The following is a 24,359-nucleotide window of genomic DNA, read 5'->3' on the forward strand; positions in this document are numbered from 1 at the left end:
ATATTTTAAGCCAGTTTTTATCACACAGTAGGAAAACGAAGCCTGCCTCTTCATCTCCAAATTGTAAACAGGTGTAAAGCTTTTTAAACAATTACTCTTAAAATGTCAACTGGTAATTGTTGGATTTTCCTTTCCAATCACATAATCTGTTTCTGTTCAACACAAATCTGGGGAGGAGCATAAATATCTGTCCCGTAAGCTAGTGCTACCAATAAACACTGCATGATTCCACCTTATAGAAGTTCTGCTGTGACCGTGTAATAAACAGGACAAAATTCCACTGGTATTTTTAAGAAAAAGGGCAAAACTAAATTTATTTTCAATGTTGAAAAAATATCATTAATATACCAAGTTCAATCATACTGATAGAACTGTTACTGAATTTCAAAAGAGAGCGATGCAGTGCCTGTACAAAGTTGGTCTTATTTTAAGAATAATTTTGCTTTTCCCTCCCATAATACCAAACTGTATATTATAGCAGTTTAATTATTTAGTTCTCTTAACTTTACCAGCTTTTCCGATTTTATTCAGGCTTTTCAAAGTCAGTGGATCATCAAATTTTTGTTCTTCCCAAAGAAATTTAAATATGAATACTTGAAATAAATAGGTTACAGAAGACAAATCAAGTGTTACCAGGCTTAAGAATAACATAGAAACAAGGTATAATAAAAAGATGTCCAAAATTATTTAGCATACATTGCTAGAAAGAAACATAAAGTAAAATAATTCAGAAAACTATTTTGTATATATCATCTCTTTCTTAAAGACAGCTAGCTATATTCCTGGGGGGGGGGGGGAGATAGAATTTATTTTTTTGTTACTCGGTAAGTTATTTTCCACTATAACACAAATTTTTAAAAACTTGATGTGAGAGAGAAGAGTTAGTTTCTGCAAACTGGCAAACCCGGTTGTCAAAGTGTTTTTTTTTTCAAGTCAACCTGATGTACTTTATTTAACGAGTATTTTGCTAGTTTTAAAATTAACAATGGTCTCTAAATATTCAATAGTAATGTCTACATCATAAACAGTAATTATTTATATATAAAACATATAATAGTATCCTTCAGAGTCATGCTATGTGTTTTGAAGCCCAATAAATCTACTTGAAATAATTGGTAATCCTGATGCTTTCTAACAATTTGGTCCTAAAGCTTCACATTTTAGAAACAAACACACACAAAGTATGTCATTGAAGGAAGTTGTAGAGAGTTCTGGAACGTGAGGAGTTTAATGTATCTGAAAAGATGGCTACAAGAGAGAATGACCAGTGCCTGCAGGGTCACAGGAATCGCCGTGGGAAGATGATACAGTAAACGTTAAAAAGGAGGGGTCAGAAGAAAACAAATGGCATCTTTTCAAAACTGTGTCAAATGTTCCCACAAACCAAGTCTGTTTTCAAAGCTGCACAAGTGCTTGGAATAACTCGGAAACAATTACCTGTGGAGTTTAAAGGCTTCTGAGTGAGCATGATCTTCCTGAAACAATATGCCGATATTTATACCGCAAACTGGACCTCATTCCAAAGCCTCTTCTTAGAAAAACATTTTTTTTTAATTTAAAGAAAGTCATGAAAAATTCACATGCAGCTAATAAACACAAAAATACCCAAAACACACACAAATCCCAAAAGCAATTTCATATTTCTAGGCCTGAGGCATTCCTTATCAGAAATAAAGATTCTACACCATAGAAAAGACAGCATTACAACCTACTAGTATTAACATCTGCTGATGTATTTTAGTTCTTATTCTATTTCACACCCATAGACCGTATCCTACAAATTAAAAGGTGCCATTAGGAGGTTTAGACAAAGCTGGTTTAAAATAGATTTTTATTGCCCAAGGTATTTTTTTTCTTGTGTCTTGCATGTTTTTTTTCTTGTTTCCTTTTTTAATAACTATAAATTCAAGCTTAAGGAAGCTTGCCTTTTTCTTGAAAAACAAAACAACAAAGCTTTTACGTCATTTGCTAGTCTTATCTCGTTTTGTGAGCAAGATGGTAGTCATCTTGAGAGAGTAAAATTTATACCATGAGTGATTCTGGTCTAAGTCTGGTGGCACTAGAAGGAGACAATAGCATTATTGACAAAATTATTATCTGCTGGTGGCATTTGCGGAAAAGAAGCCCTTTCAAATTTCTAAACAACAGTAAACTCTGTTAGGAAATTCTAAAGTCTTACTGGCCCAAAGAGAATGAGGTTAGTAAAATGCCTCAACAGAGTTTGAATGAAATACTGGGTTTGAGAGTTACTGGAGCTTGGATATGTAAAAATAGGACTGTAGGTTGGGTCATGCTTACGAGGGTCTCAAGTTCAAATAAACTACTGTGACAATACACCACTTCACAGGGCGCACGTGTTCCCGGGGCTCCTGGCCTTCAGCAGGTGCTGGCAGAAGATGTGCTCAGTCGCTTTCCAATATAGATGCCTCGCCCCAAAGCCAAAACATGAGAAAGGAAGAGAGATGGAATGAACACCTTAAGAAATTCTGCAGAGAAAGTGCCCCCCTTCTTCATGGCTCCACTTTTCCTCATGCTTAAAGAAACAACGTTTAGGGCGCCTGAAGTGGAACTGCTTCGGGGGAATGTTTTCAGGCCTGCTGGACCAGTCGGACACCCAGCCTACACTTTTCTTCAAAGCCTCAACTTCTCTCTCTCCTTCTACAACTTCTTCTTCTGACTGAGCTATGGTCCCTGCTGGTGTGCATTTCCACACCAAACATAATTTGCCCATCTTCTTGTGGGGAAGGGCTCTCACAGTGAGAACTGCCTCTTGAACTACTCTGTCCTGATTCATGTTGTGCATCCTAAAGAATCTTCTCCACGTCTCCATTGTGGATAGAGGATGAGGAAGGGAGGTGCTCCAGTCCCCCATTTTTCCCATTGCCATTATGGTTACCATTGCTTCTGTTCATGGGTAACTCCACCCAGGAACTGTTGCGGCCAGCTGGCGGGGGCACAGGCGACTCCCCTTCCTCGCAGTTGTTTATGTTGTGCAGGGGCGGTGGCTGCTCTACTGAATGGGACGACATTGTCGGGCGGCTGGAGGAGCGGGGCCGCAGCGGACTGCCTCCGGCCCTCGGACAGCCAGACACCAACGACAACATTTTGTAACAATAGAAGGTAGCTGGGATCCTACATGGAAACACAGACAATATGACACACAGCCGAGGGGGCGGAGGCAAGAGAGAGCGTGGCCGAGGCCACCGGTTTGGGCGAGGAGCCTTTCAGTGGACTGCTGCGCGGGCAGGACCTGCTGCTTCCGCTGGGCGCCGTCTCTGACGGTGGCGGACAGGCGGTGACAGGCCGGAGCCCCGCAGGCCGCCCCAGCGCCGCGTGGCGCGCACCGGCACGGAGGGCGCGCACCGGCACGGAGGGCGCGCACCGGCACGGAGGGCGCGCACCGGCACGGAGGGCGCGCACCGGCACGGAGGGCGCGCACCGGCACGGAGGGCGCGCACCGGCACGGAGGGCGCGCACCGGCACGGAGGGCGCGCGCTTGTCCTCGCACAGCCGCGGGAGGTGCGGGCGACCTCCGGGCTCCGCTGCAGCCATCACCATGGGCTCAGAGGTGCCTCCGTGGAGGGTTGGGTGGCCTCATTGGCTCCTTCTCGAAGCTGCCTGCAGTTACATGACTGCCGAGCGAGGCCCAAGAGTTTTTGGTGAGGGGGCAGGGGCGAGCGGGTAGGCCTTCGGTTTACATCCTCCTCGGTCATCCTGCGGACCCGCGGGGACGTCAGAGAAGGAGCGCTCCGCTCCACCGCAGTCTCACGGAAGTAGCGGAAAAGTCCATTTTTATTTCTAATAGATAGTTTGGCTTCCCTTTCTGCATTCTTCATCAGCACCCCAGACATCGCTTTCTACCACAACACAAATTGGGTCGGGTGTTTCCCCCAGGATTACTACCGAAAAAATGGCACCACCGCTTCTGCCAGGAAAGGGCTGTATGTCTGTGACTCTCAGAGGAAACACGTGGGTCATGACGTGGCAAGAAAAAGGAACACGGGGAGGACGCTAAACGGTTAAGCTCTTGGGAAACAGCTGCAAAGCGAAAATTTTGTTACGGTTTTGACATACGTGTAAATCTGTGACAATCACCACCATCAAGATAATGAATATATCCATCATCCCTAACATGGTCTCATGTCCCTTTGTAATCCAGCCTGCTGCCCCTCCCCAGGCCACGGCTGACCTGCCTTTCTGTTACTACTGATAAGTTTGTAATTTCTCGAATTTTCTGTGTATGAAGCCATATAGTATAGCTCTCCTTTTTCACTCCAAATTATTTTAAGATTCATCTGTATTATAGTATGGATCCGCAGCTGGTTCATTTCTAGTGTGAATATTCATGTATGGATATTCCCCTGTTTATCCACTCCATTGGCGATGAACATGTGGGTGGTTTCCAGTGTGGGGCTATTACAAGTAACACTGCTAGGAGCATGTGTACAAACCTTCGCAGGCTTTCACTTCTCACGGGTAAATACTTGGAGTGAAATGTCTGAATCATACAGTAGGTATATTTTGAACTTTTGGAGAAAAAAACAAATTGTCCCTCCTGTCCCAGCAGTAGTTGAATTCCATTCTCCACTGCTCCACTTCTTACCCATAGTTGGTTTGGTTTGACTTTTTAAAATTTTAGTCATTCTAACGGTCATTTCCCTAAGGACTAAAGATATTGATCATCTTTCCATGTGCTTATTTCCCATCCATTTGTCTTCATTGATGAAACACGTAAGTTACTTGCCCATGTTTAATTGGCTTGTTTGTTTTCTTATTATTGCATCTTAAGAGTTATTTACATATTCTGGATATAACTTTATTAAGTATAAGAATTACAAATGTCGTCTGATAAAGCCCAATTTATTAAAATTTTCTTTTATGGACTTTGCTTTTGTCATATATATCTTTGCCTAACCCAAGATCTCTTGTGTTTTCTTCCAGAACTTTTATCATTTTAGGTTTTGCATTAGTTCTACAATCCATTTTGAGACCATTTTTGGTGTGAAATATGGATCAAAGGGTTTTTTTGTGTGTGCTTTCATTTTGCATGTGGATGTCCAAAGATTTCAGGACCATTTGTTGTAAATACCATGCTATCTCCATTGCCTTTTTTAAAAGAAGTTTTTATTGATTTATTTTAGGGAGAGAGGGAGAGAGCGAGAGGAACATCAATGATGAGAGAGAGACATCGATCTGCTGCCTCTTGCATGCCCCCCACTGGGGATCCAGCCCTGGCCCGGAATTGAACTGGGGACCTCTTGGTTCATAGGTCAATGCTCAACCACTGAGCCACACTGGCTGGGCAATTGCCTTTTGAAGTTGTCAGAAACCCGTTGTCCACATGTGTATACCTCTGTTTGGGGGCTCTCTATGTGTTTTATTGATCCACTTGTCCATCTTTATACCTGTGACACACTGCATTGATTATTGTAGCTTTATAACAAATCTTAACACCGAGCAGTTCATGATATAGCAATAAGAGAAGGTTCTGCTGGAGGGAGAGGAGGTAAAGGGTAAAGCTTAAATTCTTGGGAAAGTCTGCTTTTTCCAAGAGAGAGAGAGAGAGAGAGAGAGAACTGACCGCTGTCACTTTGAAAAGTAAAATATTTCCCCTAGAAAATGTCTTTCTACATTTCTGCTCTGCTGGGCCTTAATAGCTGGTGTGTGTGTGTGTGTGCGCGCGCGCGTGCATTTGTTTTTGATCAACAAGTGTAGATATCATGTCCTGCTCATCATTTTCAGTACAAATGCAGCATCTCCTCACATACGTACATGTGACCTGCATTCGTCTACCCAGGTCACATATTCTTACCTCTGACTGTGGTCTGCATGCAGTTATTTTCTAGATGCACTGCCCAATAGCAAGGAGCTTTCCAAACTCTGGCAGGACGAAGTCAGCTTGTTTTGGTAACAGGGCAAACCAGAGCGGCTTGAGCAATGCTCTGGGCACACAGCCAGCATGACCCCACAAGCGCCTTTGTTTGTTTTATTCGGCTGTGTTTATTTTTTCACAGGGTGTTACAAGGCTTGGCTAGCTTTCTCAATGAGTAAGGTCGGTAGCATTTTCTTTTCTGTCCCTTAAAATGACTGCTCTTTTTCTTCTTCTCACTTGATCTACTTGCTTCTCCCCTCCTTCACCACCCTTAACGACCTTGGGAAGTTTGGCCGCAGGAACTAAAATCCCACAATAGCAACATTTCACATGATCCTGAGGAAACTCCTATCAACAAGATACTCTCCTCCTTGCCTGCAAAAAAGTCGTAATCTTGGAAATGAGAGTCAAAAGCCTGGCTCTGGGCCCAGCCCCTCCGTTGCCTCAGGGCCGCCGGCTCTCCATCCAGCCTGCTATGCGGGGAAGCCAGCCCTCGGGAGCAGAAGCGCTGGAGGGCGCAGCCTGCCAAATGCTGCTCTGCACTTCGGGTCACATGTGTCTGCAAAATAGAATCGCCATGTGATTGTTGGCACAGGCCAGAAGCCATTTAACTCACTAATGAGGAAATGAATAAGGGAGACCAACAAAAAGTTGGCATAAGAAAAACCGAGAAACATGGGTTCATATAATCAGCTGGGAAATAAAAGTGGAGATTAGCTTGTCGGGAGCTTCTGCTTCTGAGGAGGACACCTAAATGAAAGCCGCATCGGATCTGATGGACAGTTATAAATGCAGCCAGAGCTGTGACAGCAAGGAGTAGGAAAGACTTTTTCAGCGAGGAGAGCCATTAGAATACAGCCTGCTATTCTCTGAAGACATTTTCCAATCCTGCTGTAAGCTAAGGGCTGACCTGGCCGGGCAGCCCTCGTGGGCAGAGAAAGCAGCCCAGCTCCACAGCCCTGAGCAGCGCCCTGACAGTGAGCGCGATGCGGGCGCAGGGCGAGGCCGGCGCGGGGCAGGCGAATGCAGGGCGGGGCAGAAGCGGGACGGCAGTTGTTCACGGGGAAGGTGGCACAGTCAGGGATAATGACACGAGAGTGAGCTCTGTGCACATGCTCACATGGAGGCCTCCTGCCCACCTGTACGGAGTGAGTCTCCCGGAGCCTGAAGCAGCTACACAGCGAACCTGTGGCAGGAGGGCCTGCCTGGCACACAGGCCCGCTCTCAGGACGTTTGCCAGCCGCACGCCTGTCTGGACGGAGCCCTGGACAGCAGGGCCGAGCTCCTGAGAGCACGTCGGGGTCGCTCAGTTTCCAGGACTAAGGAAGCCACCCCCAAACCTCTCCAGGAAAAGCCCAGAAAAGCCTCAGCCATGACACGTGCCTGCGCCCATGTGTCTTTCCAAAAGTGCGAATCCTGTTTGAAGTGATGCCACCAGCACCTCATTTCACCTGCTGAACGGGAGAAAGAGCTCGCTGATAAGCAGTGACACATCTGGGCACGTCTGGAGCTCCTTGCACAGCGTCTGACAAAACTAAAAGCATACTGAAGAGGCGGGAAAACATGGCTGATAACCAAGAGGAAAAGCGCAGCCATTGCAACAAGCCAAACGTTGTTATGAGAAATTGTGACGAGCAGATGAGGACTGTGAAAGGGTGAGCTAATACGTAGCTGAAAGGATGAAGAATACCTACAAAGAAGGAGACTCTATGAAAAGTAATCAATAGGTGGTAAAACTAAAAACTATGATAATTGAAATAAAAATTCAGTTGGTGAGCTAACAACTGATTAAGCACCACAGAGCATAGTATTGGCGAATTGGGAGATAATTTAACAAAAAAAATATCTAAATTAATGCCTAGATTAAAAAAAAAAAAAAAAGAATACTGGAGAGCATGGAGTCATGCGAGACATACTCCAAAAGTCTAACATATGAGTAACTAATCTTAGAAGAAAGAAAGCAAGTGAGAAGCAGCATTCATGGAACTTAGCAAGCCCCAAGTTAATGGGAAAATAATATTTGCGCTAATGGACTAGTTTGTTACTAAAATACTTCAGAGTAGAACCTTTGCAGGAATTTGGGTTCCTCTGGCCAGAAGCCCTCCTGGTAGGCAGTGGTGAAGGAGGGGAGGAAAGGGGAGATGATAAAAAATTTTGAAAGAATAAACCAAAGACAACTACAATTAGACCCACCAAGAACCAAAAAGAAAAACAAAAACATAAAAGCAGCCAGAGCAAAAAGGACATATAACCTTCAAAAGAAAACTTACAGCTGTCTTAGGAAGTGTGAAAAATACAAGGCAACAGAGTCATATATTTAAAGTGTTAAAAGATAATAATTGCAAAACTAAAATCTTACACTCTGCAAATATATTCTTCAAGAGTAGTTCTAGAGGTGCAATATAACAAGAAATCTAAGCAACTATGTAAATAGGTTCAATGAAATAAAGAAAAATATCTTCAAATGATTTTTAAGTTATTGATGAATAAAGATATGGAAAGCAGAAGTTATGACAAGTTTAAACATGGATGAAAAGAACAATAGCTAAAATTTTCAATCTTTTCAGGTGGCCCCTAGAGCAGATTAGTGGCGGGATAAGAATGAATCAGTGGATTTTAAAATAGGTTAACAGAAATTACACAATTGGAAGAACATAGAGGAAAAAAATTATAGGAAAATGAACAAAGCCTCAGAGACTTCAGATAATTTCAAGTTGCCAACATACATGTAATTAAAACCTCAGGGAGGAGGAGGAAAGGAGTAGAAAACTATTCAGAGAAATAATGTTGAACAGCTTCTCAAAGAGAGTGAAAAATATTAATTTACTGATTCAACAAGTTCAACAACTCAAGACAGAATAAACACAATGAAAGCCACACCTAGGCACATCAGAGTCACTGACACAGAGAAGATCTGGAAATGACCCAGGGAAATATGACACATCACATGGGAGATCAGAGACCTGATTACAAACCAGATCAGAGACCTCATGACAAGGTTCAGGGCCAAAGGCAGTGGGAATCACTTTAGGTATTTTTATAGGAATTGACAGGTGATTCTAAAATTCATATGGAAATATAAAATACAAAGGGTATCGATGGCAATCTGGACGAAAATAAAGCAGGAGGACTTACCCACTGATATCAAGTCTTATTTTAATGCTATAGTACTCAGGACAGCACAGTATTAGTCTGGGTAGATGAACTGACCAATACAAGAGAACGAATAGTCCAGAGACTCCTACTGCACAGACACCTGAATTATGCCAAGCACGATACTAAAGTGAGGCCAGAGAAGGGTATTTGTTTCTGTAAATGAATCATTTTGACAGTCAAATAGAAAAATTCATATGGACCTTGAACTACCCCCTTACAGCATACACCTAAGTCAATAGCAGGTGGACTGCTGATCTACATGTGAGAGGGAAAACAAGGGAGGCTTTAAAAACACAGGGAAGGAATCTTCATGACCTTAGAGTAGGCAAAGGCTTATTAAACAGAACAGAAATATTCTAACTATAAATAAACAATATTGATAAGTCAAGATCTTTCTCCCGAAGACACCACTAAGACAGGAGAGGCCATCCGCAGAGCGAGGAAGTGATTTGCAATAGCTCTATCAGAAAGGGTGTTCTTACCTAGAATGCACGCAAAGCTCCTGCAAGTCAAGACAAACTCGAAGAAGACTATACGAACAAAAGGTTGACCAGGTAGTTAAAAAAGAATGTTTAATGGCCAGTAAATATTTTTTAAAGTGTTCAACTTCATTAGCCACCAGCAAAATCAATTAAAGCCAGAATGAGGTACAGGACACACCTATCAGAATGGTGAAAAGAAAGAAAATACCAAATGTTGATAAAGATTTCAAGCAACTGGAACTCTCCCTCTCCAACCTCCTTGCTGGGAGTGCGCTTAAACAAACCTTCGGGGGAACTGTCTGCAGCCCCCCACTTCACCGCCCCAGCCCAGAGCGTATGCATAGTCTGCAGGCCAGGCCTTCACTCCTGGGGTATGGCCCAAGGAAAGTGTAGAGATGTTCACCAAAACACAGAATATTCATATCAGCCCGTACATCATGGCCCCAAACTGGAAACTGCCTCAGCGTCCATCAACCATGTACTGGACAGACACATCGTAGCGTAGTCACAAAACTTGATTTTGTAAGAATTCACTGAGTTGTCCATGCCAATCCCTTTCATCCCCTGTGCTCTGGGACACCCAGGGGCTGTGCCTAGTCTGACCAGGCTTTTTGGAAATGGGCTCCAGGCCAGGCGCTGGCGGCCCCTCACCTGAGCTGGTGCTGCTGCTGACTCAGGCTCAGGAGGCCTCAGCCAAGGCCACAGAGCTGAGAGGCCCAAACAAATGCTGCTTCTCCCGTTTTCACAAACCACTGCCCCACACTGCAGTTGTTTTGAGGGGCTGATCACTGGGTTTTGTGCTTGGGGAGCAATGCTCAGATCTGTGGACTGCTTGTTACCTCCCAGCTGCTGGAGATGAAAGGGTGTGCCTGGGCCTGTGCAGGACTAGCTCAGGGGCATCCTGACCACTCCCACATCTAGCAATTTTATTTCAAAACCGAGGAACGAGGAGGATGATACGCAAGGAGATGCTATCACCTCACCCAGGGAGACCCCAGCACTTGAAGGAACAGCACCCACCTGGGAAAAAGGTGGCTATCCCCAAATAGAAAGGGATCCATATGGACACTGTCAGCCAGCTCAGCAGCTGCCGCCTGGGAAGTGCCTCACAGTGGCTTTGCTCATACTTTGCATTTTCTTTCCAAACACGCCTTGGATGAAAGTGTCCCCACAGTGTGGACTGAGTCAGCACACGCCGCGGGGGGGGACGCGATGCCCCCAGAAGCCAGTGGGCATGTGCTGCCCTGTGCCTGCTGCTCCCTCGGGGCAGAGGGCCGGCCACCACCCTGCGGAGCCCCTGGCATTGCCCCTGTTCCCTCAAACACCGGGCACAGGTCCAAGCTGCAACCTGGACCACAGATCCTGGGAGAAGCTGTTCGATTGCAAAGCTTCACTTTCATCACATGGGTAGTTATTAGAAAACACTGAACAATTCACCATCTCTCAGGGTCCCAGCCAGACAACCTAATGGCGTGGACCATGAGCTCTCACTTTCATTGATCAAACCGCTCTTTCCCACCAGCACTAAGTCTCTTGGGAGACATCCCCCCTGGTGGGGAGACACCCCGTGGTGGGAAAACACCCCCTGGTGGGGAGACACCCCCTGGTGGGGAGACACCCCCTGGTGGGGAGACAGCCCTGGTGGGGAGACACCCCCTGGTGGGGAGGCAGCCCTAGTGGGGAGACATCCCCTGGTGGGGAGGCAGCCCCTGGTGGGGAGACACCCCTGGTGGGGAGACACTCCCTGGTGGGGAGGCAGCCCCTGGTGGGGAGACACCCCTGGTGGGGAGACACTCCCTGGTGGGGAGGCAGCCCCTGGTGGGGAGACACCCCTGGTGGGGAGACACTCCCTGGTGGGGAGGCAGCCCCTGGTGGGGAGACATCCCCTGGTGGGAGGCAGCCCCTGGTGGGGAGATACCCCTGGTGCGGAGACATCACTGGGGTGTCCTCACTGAAAGCATCTCTGGAGAGAACTGGGCCCTGCGACTTCGCGAGGAGGGAGAGGACTGTCCTTTTGTCAGAACAGGTGGGACAGGGAAAGCAGGACCACCCCCGGCAGGCACCACGGCTGCCACTGCGCCGGGCTGGGTGCCCGGAATACCGCGGCACCGTTTCCAAGGAGCAGCTGGTAGCTGCTCTGCTTCCAAAGTGTTTCTAGCTCGTCAGTCAGGCAGTGAACCTGAATCGGAAAGAATGTACTTTGATTCTGATTCCAAAACACATTCTTGGCTTCAAGACAATCATTTTTTAAAAAATATATTTTATTGATTTTTTACAGAGAAGAAGGGAGAGAGATAGAGAGTTAGAAACATCGATGAGAGAGAAACATTGATCAGCTGCCTCCTACAGACTCCCCACTGGAGATGTGCCGGCAACCAAGGTACATGCCCTTGACCGGAATTGAACCTGGGACCTTTCAGTCCGCAGGCCGATGCTCTATCCACTGAGCCAAACCGGTTACGGCGACAATCATTTTTAAGAAGATGCCATCAGTACTTTCTTCTGTTGTCTTTTCTAGCAAAGTGGGGGAGGGGGAATTCCTGGAATAACACTTAAATTAAAGGATTAGCTTAAAATGGTATGCAGGCAATGTACGACATAGGGAAACAAAGGCAAAGATAATTTTAGATCCAAGAAGGAATGAAAGAAAATTTGAAGAAGGAACAGAAAGAGAAGGAAAAGAAGAAAATATGTGAGTGAATGGCCAGGTGCGGGTGCCTGACCTACATCTCCCTACTCAGAAGCCGGAGTCTGTGTCCGGCGACACTGAGGTGGCAGAGGTGGGACCACTGAGGCAGAGCTCTCCATGACTCCGGCTTTAGCTTCTTTGAAGGGGCTCCACTGTCCTGTTCCGTACACACCCATGTCACTGACACGTGGTCATCAGTAGCAGCAAGGGCCTGACGGGACCTGAGGTCACGAGAGGGGCCGGAACTGCCCTGGGCAGAGCCTGCATCCACTGGCAACAAGGCCCTCACAGCTTCCAGGGCCCATGCCCTGCCTGCCACACAAGTCCTCCAGCCTATGCTCTGCCAGGCTCTCATTAACCATGGGCCTCCGTTCCTTGACAGGAACCTGGATTACTTCCCTGAGCTGAGAATGGGAGGGAGCTGCCACTTCCTATCCCTGGGGACAGTGAGTCTAACTGTCTTCGTTCTTATTCTGTTATGGAAATTCAGTCCGTCGTAGGGCCGACTGGGAGATGCTCTGAGACGCTGCAGGTGAGAGAGTCCATCTTTGGTTCTTGGGAGAATGCCAGACAGGCCACCGGGTTTGGGTCTAACTATCCCGACCACACTGGCCTCGGTTATTCAGCGTAGTTCTGAAGTATAGTAGCAATCATCTCAGGTAGAAACTATAGTTTAACTCTAACCCTGCTGTTTGGCTTCTGTACTTATTTGCTTTCTTTAACAATTGAAAAGTTATTTTGATTTTCTGAATTATATAAATCATCCCATTCGATTAAATACCCTATTGATTGTAATGTGAAATCCCATTGGTTGTGGTCACACTGGTCTTAGAAAGCACACTTTCCTTTAGCTGGGAAGGACAGCACGGTTATCCCAAGGTCAGAGGCTCCGGTTTGCGTGTCCCTGTTGGCTCGGTGTTCTGGAGACCCAAAACAAAACCTGTAATTTAGATAACAGCCTAAGTTTAACCCAGGTTCCTCATTCCAGACCCGAGGGCTCTAGAGAATGTGTTTTTTATCTTAGTTATTCTGGTGGCTGTGAGGGGGTTTCTCATTGTGTTATGATTTACATTCCCTACTGACTGATGTTGAACATCTTTTTCATGGGTTTATTGGTCATTTTTTTAACGTTCTTTGGAGAAATGTTTGTTCAAATCCTGTTCCCATTGTTTATTTGGGTTATTTTCTCTTCTTTTCCTAGTTTCTGAAAGTGGAAAAACCAAGATATTTGTTTGGGATCTTTTAAAATACAGCCATTTACATCTCTCAGTTTTCTTCTATGTTCTGTGTTAGTTGCATTTCATAGGTTTGGCATGTTGTGTTTTTATTTTCTTTCATCTTAAAGTGCTTTCTGACCTCTTTTTAAATTTCTTCTTTGATCCATTTGTTATTGTACAATACATTTGTACATCCAATGTATTGCTTAATTTCCACATATTCCTGAACTTCCTAAATTTCTTTCTCTTATTGATTTTTAATTTCATGACCTTGTGATTAGAGAACAAACTTTGTATGATTTCAATCCTTTTAAATGTATTGAGGATTGTTTTATGGCCTTGTTATGGTCTATTCTGGATAATGTTACATGTGCAGTTGAGAAGAATGTACTTTTTGCTGTGGTTGGGAAGAGTGTTTTGAATATGTCTGTAGGTCTAAGCCACCAATGTACCATTGTCTGCCATCTAATCAAAAACTACCAAGAGGGCAAAGAAGCAAGATAACATAACCCATAATGAGTAGAAAATCAATCAAAACTGACCCAGAAATAGCACAGATCATGAAATTATTAAACAAGGATCTTAAAACAGTTATTATGATTACATTTCATGTGTTCAAATGCTAAAGATCAGACATGTTTAGTAGAGACATGAAAGGGATTTAAGATCCAAATCACACTTAAGAGCTGAAAACTATTTTGTCTGAGATTTAAAAACTCTCTCTCTCTCTCTCTCTCTCTCTCTCTCTCTCTCACACACACACACACACACACACACACACACACACACACACACTGGATATTATTAATGGTGCATTCGACATTGCAAAAGAAAAGATTAGTAAACATCAAGACTTAGCAAGAGAAACTATCCAAGAATGAAACAAGGAAAAAATGGATTAAATAAACAGAGCATTGATGAATTGTGACAACTTAAAGCACCCAAATATACCTGTAATTATAGTTTCCCAAGCGTGTGGAGGGGAAGCGAGTCAGTGGGAGGTGCCAGAAGAAATGTTTGAAGAAATAAGGCCAAAAATTTTCCAAATATGAGGCAAATTATAAACCCACAGATCCAAGAAATGCAACAAATTCCCAGCACAAGAAGCATGAAGAAAACTTCACCAAGGCACTTCATAATCAACTGCTTTAGAATCTGTGATAAAAAGAGAACTTTAAAGGCTGCCAGAGAACAGAGGAACTAAGATAAGAATGACAGCAAATTTCTTACGAGAAATGATGCAAGGTAGGAAACTTTGGGTCAATATCTTTAAAGCACTAAAAGAAATAAATACTGTCAATCTACAATTCTTTATTCATAAAAAAATATCTTTGAAAATGAAGGGGAAATGAAGTTGTTTTCAGATATACAAAGGCTGAAAGAATTCTTTACCAGCCAACCTACAGTATATAAAATGTTAAAGGAAGTCCTCCAGGCAAAGAGAAAATTATAGCAAACAAAAATCTGAACCTACATAGAAGAATAAAAAGCAACAGAAATAGCAATTCCATAAGATTTTTTATTATTTAAATATCTTTAAAAGATAATTGTTTGAAGCCAAAATAACAACGTATTGCATGACATACAGCACAGAGACTGGGTGGAGAGTGATGAAGGTGCCCTAAGGTTCCTGTACTGCACATGACGTTGGCCTTTATTAGGTTCATGACATCACAATAAATCCCTTCGCAATGCTGATCGTGGTTGACACAGTGAGAACCTCCGGCACACACTGCCAATGGTGCCACTAGATTGCCCATCCTAAAGCCGACTGTGCCACGCTTTTTCTGGTTGAAAGTTATACAGCTCCCAATAGTCTCCCCCAATAAAATCTGAAGTCTGTGGCCTGTCTTTCCATTCTTATCTATCAAGATACCCTCTACATGCCCTAGGACAGTGATGGCGAACCTTTTGAACTCAGGGTGTCAGCATTTTGAAAAACCATAACTTAACTCTGGTGCAAATTTTTTTGATATTTGCAACCATAGTAAAACAAAGACTTATATTTTTGATATTTATTTTATATATTTAAATGCCATTTAACAAAGAAAAATCAACCAAAAAAATGAGTTCGTGTGTCATAGGTTCACCATCACTGCCCTAGGCGGGAAGGAACCTCTGGCATTGGGCCTCCTTGGGGCACTGGTGAGAACTGAAGGAGATAATCAAGAATGTGCGGGTGGTTTTGCACCAGAAATTTGCGCTTGGTGAGCGGGTAAGCGTGTAGTAAATCTTCCTGGGGGAGATCACAGAAGACATAAACCCTTTTTTGAATGGCAAAGCGCTTCTCATGTCTGGAGGAACCCTCACGTTACCCACAGCTGAATACCTCCTCCGGGAAGGACGTGAGAACCATATTTGGAGGCATCTCTGTCAGTTTCTACTTCATAGAATTTTCTCCTTCGATTTCTATATTATTTTCCATTAAAGGAATGTAGCCTCTGAGTCTATTGGCATCCCCCCTATACTTATGACGACCACATGGAGTCCTAAGAATGATTGAATCAAAGGCCTCAGGCACTATTGTTTAAGTTCATTTGGGAAAGAAAGAAAAGCTGCAGGCAAAGGGGGCTAAAGCAGCATGTGCAAATGACAGCTGAGGCCGCCTTGGCAAAGAACCACAAACGTTTGTCATAAGGAAAGCATTGTTTTATTAGAGAACGCCCACTTATTCCATTGCTTCCAAGCAATTTGACACACTGAACTGAAAAGAAAGTTACAACCCAAACCTCAGCCACGGTTCACAGCTGTTTCCACAGGCAGTAGTCAAAGCGAAAAGGGGCCTTAGGCTTCCCACCCCCGGAACAGAAATCCAGCCAGAAAGGAAGTCAGGGTGAGCCTGAAATCTCATGGCAGAAATGAAGACATCGCGAATGGCGACCTGGTGTGACACCGGGCCCAGAATCATGGACCCTCTGTCCCCTGTGCAGTCAGCAGCCTGCGAGGCACACGCTGGGTGACTGCCAAGGCTTTGGATTTGTGCTGGGCTGGGATCCAGGGCAGGTTTGAACAGCAAGCACTCGAGCTCACACTGGGCCTACTCACCTTGCAGGAGTGAGTGGCACCTGAACTTTCAGACAAAGGGAAATAAACAGACCCAGAGAAGGGAATGGGTAACCAACTTTGAAACAACAAACTATGGCCTTTTCCTTCCTAGCAGCCTTTTCAGGGAATATTCTGCCTGTGCATCCCCTGAAAAGGTTGCTATGAAGGGAAGAGATTCAAGCTAAACTATTTAATAGTGAGCAATCATTTTTAATGAATGTATTAAATCTTTCCTTTTACAGCCAGCTCTGACCTTAGATAGTTTTGTGATTTCTGCAAACTGTTGTATGTAATATATGTGTGTTGTGTATGCATGTGTATTTTAATAGTGTTCTATATAGCTACATAACATATATACTCTGAGTTATATTATAATATACTAGTAGACCGGTGCACAAAAATTTGTGCACTCAGGGGTGAGGGTGAGGAGTGGGTCCAGACCCCTCAGCCCAACCTGCACCCTCTGTCATGTTCCAGGACCCCAGCCACTCCTGGCCTAGGCACAAGCCTACGGGCTTGGGCAGCCTGGCTCCCGAGGCCCCAATTTATCAAGAGAACAAAGTCGGCATTAGTTACAGCCCTCACAGAACCCAATTTATTTATGTGATGTACCACTTTTATTGATTTGCAGATATTGTACCATCCTTGCATCCCCAGAATAAATCCCAATTGGTCATGGTGTATGATCTTTCTAATGTAATGCTGAATTCGATTTGCTAGCATTTTGTTGAGGATTTTAGCATCTATGTTCATCAAGGATACAATACTTATATCATATTGGCCTGTAGTGTTTTTTTGTGGTGTCTATCTGGTTTTAGAATTAGGGTAATGCTGGATTCATAGAAAGAGCTTGGAAGTGTTGTTTCCTCTTGAATTTTTGGAATAGTCTGAGAAGGATAGCTTTTAGTTCTTCTTTGAATGCTTGGTAGAACTCCCCTGTAAAGCCGTCCGGACCAGGGCTTTTGTTTGCTGGAAGATTTTTTTTATCACTGCTTCAATTTCTTCAATAGTTATTGGCCTACTCAGGTTTTTTTATTCTTCCTGAGTGAGTTTTGGGAGCTTTTATTTTTCTAAGAATATGTCCATTTTGTTTATGTTGTCCGTTTTGTTGGAATAGAGTTGTTCATAGTATTTTTCTTAACAATCTTTTGTATTTCTGTGGGGTCTGTGGTTATTTCTTCTCTTTCATTTCTGATTTTCTTTATTTGGGTCCTCTCTCTTTGCTTCATGGTGAGTCTGGCCAGAGGTTCATCAATCTTGTTTATCCTTTCAAAGGACAAACTCTTGGTTTTGTTGATCTTTTGTATTGTTTTTTTTGGTTTCTATGTTGTTTATTTCCATTCTGATCTTTATTATTTCCTTCCTTCTGCTTACACTGGGCCTTTCTTATTGCTCTCTTTCTAACTCTTTGAGTTGTAGGGTTAGATAATTTATTACCATTTTTTCTTGTTTTTTTGAGGTATGCCTGTAGAGCTATGAATTTCCTCTCAAGACTGCTTTCACTGTTACCCATAGATTTTGGATTGTTTTGTTTTCATTGTTGTTTGTCGCCATGATGCTTTTTATTTATTCTTTGATCTCTTTGGTAAACCAATCATTGTTTAATATCATGCTATTTAGCTTCCAGATGTTTGATTTTTTTCATTGTTTTTATTGTAGTTGATTTCTAATTTTATGCCATTATGATCTGAGAAGATGCTTGCTATGATTTCTATCTTCTTGAATTTGAAGAGACTTTGTCTGTGTCCCAATATGTGGTCTATCTTTGAAAATGACCCATGTGCACTTGAGAAGAATGTACTTTCTGTGGCTTTGGGGTGAAATGTTCTGAAGATGTCAATTAATTCCATCAGATCTAGTGAGTCATTTAGGATTGATGTTTCTTTGCTGATTTTTTGTTTAGAGGATTAATCAGTAGTGTCAATAGGGTATTAAAGTCCTCTACTATAACTGTATTGCTGTCAATCTCTCCCTTGATATCCTCCAGAATTTTTTTTATATATTTGAGTGCTCCTGTATTGGGTGCATATATGTTTACCTGAGTTATATATTCTTTTTTAATTGCTCCCTTTAGTATTATGAAGTGGCCTTTCTTATCTCTTGTTATGGCCTTCACTTTGAGGTCTAATTTATCAGATATAAGTATTGCTACCCCTGTTTGTTTGTTTGTTTTTTCATTTTCACTTGCCTGAAAAACATTTTTCCATCACTTCACCATCAGTCTGTATGGGTCTCCTGTAGACAGCAGATATATGGATCATGTTTTCTTATCCACTCAAGTACCCTATGTCTTTTGATTGGAGCATTTATTCCATTTAAATTTAAAGTGATTATTGATAGGTACTTGTTTGTCACCATTTTTATTCTTTATGCCTGTGTTCCTTCTTTCGTTTCTATTTCTTCTTTTTACAGCAGTCCCTTTAGTACTTCTTGCATTGCTGGTTTGGTGGTAATGAATTCCCTTAGTCCTTTTTTGTCTGAGAAGCTCCTGATTTCACCCTCAACTTTGATTGATAGCCTTGCTGGATTCAGATTCTTGGATTCAGACCCTTGCTTTGCATGACTTTGTATATTTCATTCCATTCCCTCCTGGCCTGATTTGTGTCTGTTGAGAAATGAGTTGATAGTCTGATGGGATCCCTTATAGGTAACTTTCTGTCTCTCACTGGCAGCCTTTAAGATTCTTTGTCATTTGTGTTTGCCAATTTAATTATAATGTGTCTCAGTGTCGGTCTCTTAGGGTTCGTCTTGTTTCGAACTCTGTGAGCTTCTTGGACTTGTGTGAGTTTTTTCTTCTTCCCAATATCAGGGAAGTTTTCTGTCATTATTTCTTCAAACAGGTTTTCTATTCTTTGCTCAGTTTCCTCTCCTTCTGGGACCCTATTAAGTGGATGTTGTTTCATTTTGTGTTGTCCCAAAGTTCCCTTAGGTTGTCCTCCTATTTTTTAACTTTTTTTTTCCAGTTGCTGCTCTGCTTGGGTATTTTTCCTACCTTGTCTTCTAGCTCACTGATGTGGTCCTCCACTTCTTCTAGTCTACTGTTGATGCTTTCTATTGTGTTCTTTATTGCAGCAATGTCATTCTTCATTTCTTATTGGTTCTTCTTCATTTCCTCTTTGTTCTTACACTTATTGTTGAATTTGTCTTTCAACCTTTTCAGCATCCTTATGACCATTGTTCTGAATTCTTTCTCTGACATATTGCTTGCCTCTATTTCATTTACTTCCTTTTCTGGTGATTCCTCCTTTTCTTTCGTATGGGGGCTGTTTCTTTGTCTCCCCATATTTGCTCCTCTCAGGGTGTCTGGTTATGCAGCTCTGTCTCTCTTGCATTGACTTAAAGGCACAAAATGCAACACGATAAGACACAACACACAGAGCACCAAACAAAATTGTATTCTCAATACCAATAACGCCAAACAAAGGTAACCGCCAGAGAAAAGAGAATTAGGGGAGAGAAAGGAGTGCAAAAATGATATTGAGAAAAGGAAAAAAATAAGAGAAAAAAGAAAGAGAAGAAAAAAGAAGGGGAAAAATATACGTATATGGGGAGAAAACTCAAAAAACCAACAACTAATCCAAAAAATGAAAACAACAAACACCCAAACAACAAACACCCAGATGAATCTGAGGAGGCAGAGCTCTCTCTAGGCCAGTGGTTCTCAACCTTGGCTTCACATTAGAACCACCTGGGAATCTTTTTAAAATCCTGACTTCTGGGCCTCATCCTCCAGAAATTCTGTTTCTTTGTTATGGGGTGGGGCCACAACATTAGTAACAAAGAAACAGAATTTCTGGAGGATGAGGCCCAGAAATCAGGATTTTAAAAAGATTCCCAGGTGATTCTAATGTGCAGCCAATGTTGAGAACCACTGCTCGAGGCAATCTCTGACCTTTCTGTTCACGGATTGCCTCATCAGCTGTGTTTAATTCGTCAATTCTGGGTGGATGTTATTCGATTTAGCTGTTCCTTCTATCTGCTCTGTGAGAAGGCACAGGACCCGTCGTATTCAGCGCCACTTTGTCTCCCCCTGGACAGACTTTTTAGGATCCCGCGGCTGGGGAGGCTGGAGTCTCAGTGTTCATGAATTCGCAGCTGAGGCAGCTGGTCCCTGGGCGTTGTGGTTGTAGGGTCCCAGGAGGTATCCAAGGTCTCCCTGGTTGAAAGAAAGGCTGGGCTTCTGATCACAGCCACTCTCCTTTTCAAGGTGGTGCTGTCTCTGCAGCAGAGCTAGCTGCTCCAGGAGAGATTTCAGCAGCAGTAGAGGCTGACCAGCCAGGGGAGCCTGATCCTCAAGTCCCCAACAGTCCTGCGGAATATAGCTGTCCCTCACTCACAAATACAGACACTCCCCGCATGTTCACGCACTCTCCTTTTGCTCTCTCACTCACACACTATCTTGCAGTCTGCCATCTTGCCAGCTGCCAACTTGGATCCGCCTGCTGTGTCTTGATTGTCAGGCAAACATCCCACAGGGAGCCCACAGATAGGCAGCGAGTAGAGTGGGAACCTGAAAGGTGGCCCAAGGGAAGTCTCCAAGCTCTGGCCACACCACAAACTACAGAGGCTCCAAAAAGTTCCAGGGCCACACCCAGCACTGCCTCCTGAGACCAGGGTGAGGCAGCACACTTGCAAGTCAACAACACAATGCCCAGTGCCCAGGCAGCTGCACCACCGGCAGCACATCTCAGGGCAGGATCATCGCTGGCTAGAGGGCATCACAGGGTGGGGGCAGTGCAGGGTGGCAGCATCACAGAGCAGAGGCATCACAGGGTGGGGGCATTGCTGGGCAGGGGTAGGGAGTGTGGGGCCAACGCAGGGTGAAGGCAGAACAGGGTGGGGGCAGTGCAGGGCAGGAGCATCACTGGGCAGGGGGCATCACAGGGTGGGGGCATCAAAGGCAGGGGCAGCTCAGGGTGGGGGCAGCGCAGGGCAGCCACCAGTGTGGACAGAGCTGGAGGAGGGGAGAACTGAACTAGTTTAATCCCTGAGAAACATGTGCAGGAGTGACAGCGCCCGAGTCACCTCAACCTGGAAGGTAGAGATCCCCACCGGCCGCAGAAGCGGGTTCCTGAGCTGAGTCAAGATCAGTTGTAGAGAGAGATTCCCATTTTGGTGTCCTTGTGGCTACATGCTCACCTGCTGCCCACAGCTGCTCACATCTCCTGAGGGACCAGCCAGGGCGTGTGCCTGTGGCCGGCCTGGGTTTAACACCGAAGGCCCTTGCCCAAGAGCTTCTTCTGTTTCAGGCAACTGGTCACCCATTGGCACTGATGTAACTCCTTCCCAGGATGTCCATTTGGGTTTAAGAGAGTGAGGACGGGACTGCAGGTGCTCATTCAGCCGGCCCAGGAACACACCGCTGTCGCCCACTGAGGTCAGTGGGGGGAGTGTTTCTAGACGAACAGTTAACAGGTGATAAAGGGAGATTCATAGCAGTGCAACGAGATAGCACAGCACCTACCAGAATGGCTGACATGCAAAAGGTTGGCAATACCAGTGCTGACAGGGGTGTGGAGCAAGAGAAGCAAAGATGCCGCACGCGGCTGGTGGAAGGAAGGATGCTGCACTCGCTGGGGGAAATGCCAACACTTTCTTATAAGACCGAGCCTACGCCGGCCCTTGAGCCGGAGCTCTACCTTAGGCAGCTTCTCGAGCAATGAGAGCAGGGCTCTGCCACAAGCCTGTATGCACAGCAGTTTGAGGAGTCTGGGCAAATGTGTGAACCCACGTAACAACTGCACACCTGAGATGGGTCATTTTCCTGTTTGTAAATTCTACTAGTATATCAACATGCATGTAACACCAGCTATTGAAAAAAACCCGCATTGCTAACTGGTACACCCAGTACCTGAAGAAGCTGATTTTTAAACAGCAAACTAGAAAATAAAATACAATGCAGTGATCACTGTAACCAACCCGCACACCAAGAGGGGGTGGGGGAGCCTCCGCTGGCTGGGCTGAAGGGGGGAGCACCGCCTGTATGCACATGGCGTGCCAGGACGCAGTGGAGGGTGGGCAGCAGGAAGGGCGTGGAAAGAGGGGTGGGTGGGAGGAAAATGAGAACTGAAAGGCAGGCCTGGGAGCTTGGGGAAAGGCTCCGGGTGCCTGCACAGGATGTGGGATCTAGCTGGGCTAGTGTTGCTCAATCCCCGTATCCTTGCTCATCAAGACAGCCGCTGGGGAGGGTGGCGCCAGCACTGCCTGACTCAGCAGGACCTGGTCAAGGTGGTGTCTGCCAGGCCCCTGTCCCTTGAGGGCAGGCTGTTGTGTTTTCCGAGGGAGGGCGGAGGGGGGAGGGGCCGTCCTGCTGCCATCACCCCCACTGCAGGGTAACAAGCGGTCAGGGACAGTGCTGTGGGTGAAGGTGGGGGAGACAGATGTGGCTGCTTCGGGAGGACAGTCTGGCTGGGGGGGAATTGGAGTGCGGTGACTAGATGCAGGGAAACCAGCTCGTGACTGGGACCATGGTCCCGGGGCGGGCATGACTGGGTCTGGGTTCAGGCAGCGGAGACACAGAGAAGAATGCAAATTGAACATGTTTTAGGAGCAGGAGCAACCGCACTTTCTGGGCCTGAGAGCACCAAGAAGCTGGAAGAGCCGTGAGCACTGACTTGGTGGGTGGCCATACCATCCGCAGGATGAGCTGGAGAGCAGGTGGGTGGGTTTGTGTCGGGGGCACTACCAACAGTAGCCCGTGCTCATGACTGTGTCTGCTCTTTACAGCAACCCCTCCCCCACCTCCCGGAGGCCTTCTGCAGGGCACAGCGATGCTGCCTGCCTCCTGGAATCACTGCTCCCAAGTGCACCCGCCCGCCCTGACCCAGTCCAGACCCCAGAGCCTCAGCCCAGGGAGAGGGCGGGGCCAGCGAGCCCTCAGCACCCTGTCCTCACCACCTCCTCGCCCCACACGTGGCCCTGAGTCTCCTGTGGCTGCCGAGAGTCCTGCTCGGTGGCCCGCGGTCCTGGCCCTTAGAGACCAGCCTCTCTGGGGCTCCGGGCCTGGCTCTCCAGGTGTGTAAACACCAGGCGCCGGCTCACTAGTTAGTCCTCCCGCACACGGGTCCCTGGAAGCATGTTCAGTCCGGACGAGCGGTTGCTGCTTCTGCGTCATTATCACCAGGCTCCCGTGAAGGTGGTCAGAGTGCACGCGCACTGGGCCGTGGAAAATGATGCGGCTAGTGGTGCCTTTGCAATAAAATCAAGTTCTTTCTCTAGGAGGAGAGCCAGACACAGGGCACATGACAGTCTTGAGGGGCCCAACTGTGCACAGTTTCATTTGGAGGTGGGTCTGGTTAATAATTCCGCAAGAAGAGGCGGGTTTGGGCAAAGGGAGCCCTTGTCCTGAGCCTGAGTCCCGGGGGGTGCATGTCAGCTGGGCAGCCTCAGGGTGACGCAGGCTCCTCCTGGGACTCAGCAGCCCTCAGCCCTCAGCTCCCCTGCAGGAAGCTGTCACACTGAGCGCCCCTCACGCACCTGCCTGACCGACCTCAGGCGCCGGCTGCCCTGGGAGGAGGCAGGGGCGACGCCCCTCCCCAGGCCTGACTCTCCCCCGGGGGAGTTTTCGGGGGCTGCTGCTGTCATGGTGCTGCTGCTGTCATTTTCCCAAATAAGAGGCACCCGACGACCGGGGGTCGCGCTGCCACAGAGGACCCCCGCTGCGGTGGGCAGCAGCAGCGAAGTTGGGAACTGGGCTGGGAATGGAGAGAAGAAAAGGGAACTTCTGACTTTCTGGGCTAACAGTTCTGTTGAAGAGTAACCGCTGGGCTTATCGGGCAGGAAGAGGAGAGGAAACCACGCTTCTGAGTGTTTGGGGCTATGGACTTCCACACCGTTCCTTTCTGAATTGTGAGGGCTGGTTTCCGGGACTGGGCAGCGGGCCTGGAGCCGGAGTCCCC

General features: G+C 45.8%; 1 pseudogene across 1 annotated transcript; it reads right to left on the bottom strand.

Annotated features, from left to right (window-relative positions):
• Positions 1-2,376: 2,376 nt before the first annotated feature.
• On the bottom strand, positions 2,377-3,029 carry LOC308526368 (BCL2/adenovirus E1B 19 kDa protein-interacting protein 3-like; annotated as a pseudogene). The gene has a single exon. The product of its transcript is annotated as a BCL2/adenovirus E1B 19 kDa protein-interacting protein 3-like (transcript).
• Between the last annotated feature and the right edge of the window lie 21,330 nt (positions 3,030-24,359).

This window comes from Myotis nattereri (assembly GCF_964212035.1).
Source record: "Myotis nattereri genome assembly, chromosome: 10".
In the NCBI taxonomy this organism is placed as follows: domain Eukaryota; kingdom Metazoa; phylum Chordata; class Mammalia; order Chiroptera; family Vespertilionidae; genus Myotis; species Myotis nattereri.